Source organism: Eschscholzia californica, unplaced genomic scaffold, assembly GCF_041429995.1.
Source record: "Eschscholzia californica isolate CP2 unplaced genomic scaffold, dmEscCali1.0.p SCAF_79, whole genome shotgun sequence".
NCBI classification, from domain to species: Eukaryota; Viridiplantae; Streptophyta; class Magnoliopsida; order Ranunculales; family Papaveraceae; genus Eschscholzia; species Eschscholzia californica.
The window spans coordinates 50001-52500 of NW_028238504.1; positions in this window are offsets into that span (position 1 = coordinate 50001).

Here is a 2500-nt window from a genome sequence, read left to right on the forward strand (position 1 = left end):
AATAATAGCGATTCCGATAAATATTTATTTTTTTATGAATTTTTAAGTGAATAAACAATTAAAAATTCAAAAAAAATAGAAAAAAAATATTTTTTTCCCGATTCTTTCTCCAATATTCCTGATAAATACCCACACACCCACATATGGAGAATGGTCGAAAATGCTCGAGTGGATATCGAGATGTCCGACGAAGCACCACTTGGAAGGGCCGAGGCACGGGACGCCCGAGCTGTTGCTCGGGCCGGCACGGGACGCGCATGGGACATCCCGGGACGGCATGGGACGCCCTCGCTACAGCTCGAGACGGCCAGGTACGCCCGAGACTTGGCTCGGGACGGCCTGGGACGCCCTCGCCATAGCTCGGGACGGCCTGGGACGCCCGAGACTAGGCTCGGGACGGCCTCGGCACAGCACGGGACGGCCTGGGACGCCCTTGCCACAGCTCGGGACGGCATGGGACGCCCGAGACTTTGCTCGGGACGGCCTGGGACGCCCTTGCCACAGCTCGGGACGGCCTGGGACGGCCTCGGCACAGCTCGGGACGGCCTGGGACGCCCGAGACTTTGCTCGGGACGGCCTGGGACGTCCGAGACTTTGCTCGGGACGGCCTGGGACGCCCGAGACTTGGCTCGGGACGGCCTGGGACGCCCTCGCTCCAGCTCGGGACGCCCTGGGACGGCCTCGACACAGCTCGGGACGGCCTGGGACGTCCGAGACTTTGCTCGGGCCGGCCTGGGACGCCCGAGACTTGGCTCGGGACGGCCTGGGACGCGCTCGGCACAGCTCGGCACAGGCCGGGACGCCCGAGCCGAGCTTCGGGTCGCACGAAATCTCTTCGTATTCCGACATATTAGAAGCTTCCCATCATGTAGTAGGCCGAGCTTTGCCCTTTGGATGCCCTATGGTGCTTGGCGAGCACTAGGGAACGTGCCAGCACAAGTGCTGTGCACGCTCTGGGGAAGGAGCTCAACCCTCCCCCTTATAGTGCAAAGTTATTGTTTTTCCTATTTTCACAAGGAAACATCAATTTTTTAACCAAGCATACTGGGCCTTTACTCCTTCGTTACTCGTCGGAATCCAGCAAACTTATACTCGTTGGAAAGGTCTTTTCGCAAGGATTTTTTTGATATATTATAATAGCGATTCCGATAAATATTTATTTTTCTATGAATTTTTAAGTGAATAAACACCGGAAAATTCATAAAAAATAGAAAAAAAAATATTTTCTTCCGTTTCTTTTCTCCAATAATTCATAAATAATACCTCAATAGTATTAATGAAGAGAGAGTCGAAATGGCCCGGGTGGATTTCGAAATGTCCCACGACCCCATAGAATGCACGGGCCAGCCGAGCCAAAAGAATGGGACGCGCACGGGACAGCATTGGTCAGGCTCGGGACGGCACGGGACAGCACGGGACGCGCATGGGACGGCACGGGACGCGAATGGGACGGCCTTGCTAAGGCTCGGGACGGCATGGGACAGCACGGGACGCGAATGGGACGGCCTTGCTAAGGCTCGGGACGGCATGGGACAGCTCGGGACGCGCATGGGACGGCCTTGGTGAGGCTCGGGACGGCCTTGGTCAGGCTCGGGACGGCATGTCACGGCCCTGGTGAGGCTCGGACGGCACGGGACGCGCATGGGACGGCACGGGACGGCCTGGGACGGCCTTTGTGAGGCTCGGACGGCACGGGACGCGCATGGGACGGCCTTGGCGAGGCTCGGGACGGCATGGGACAGCACGGGACGGCCTCGGCACAGCTCGGACGGCACGGGACGCGCATGGGACGGCCTTGGCGAGGCTCGGGACGGCATGGGACAGCACGGGACGGCACGGGACGGCCTCGGCACAGCTCGGACGGCACGGGACGGCCTTGGCGAGGCTCGGGACGGCATGGGACAGCACGGGACGGCACGGGACGGCCTCGGCACAGCTCGGACGGCACGGGACGGCCTTGGCGAGGCTCGGGACGGCATGGGACAGCACGGGACGGCACGGGACGGCCTCGGCACAGCTCGGACGGCACGGGACGGCCTTGGCGAGGCTCGGGACGGCATGGGACAGCACGGGACGGCCTCGGCACAGCTCGGGACGGCACGAGACGCGCATGGGACGGCCTTGGTGAGGCTCGGACGGCACGGGACGCGCATGGGACGGCCTTGGTGAGGCTCGGACGGCACGGGACGCGCATGGGACATCATGGGACGCACATGGGACACCTTATGGGGATCATCAAGGGACGTTGCACGGGACATTCTTTCCCACGAAGGGCATTTACATGGGACATCTTAGGAGTCGAGAGCCGGCACATGGGACAACGTAGTTCACACGCACGGAACACTTTACTTTCGTTTGGAACGTCGTGGGATCTTTATGTCCCCATTAGCACCGAACCTTTAACATGCTAGGAAGCTATGTTCGATCTTCTCGAAGTGTCGATGGAACTTCGATGGATACACATCCGATCCGATGTTATGATGATGTACTTTCTCCGAGA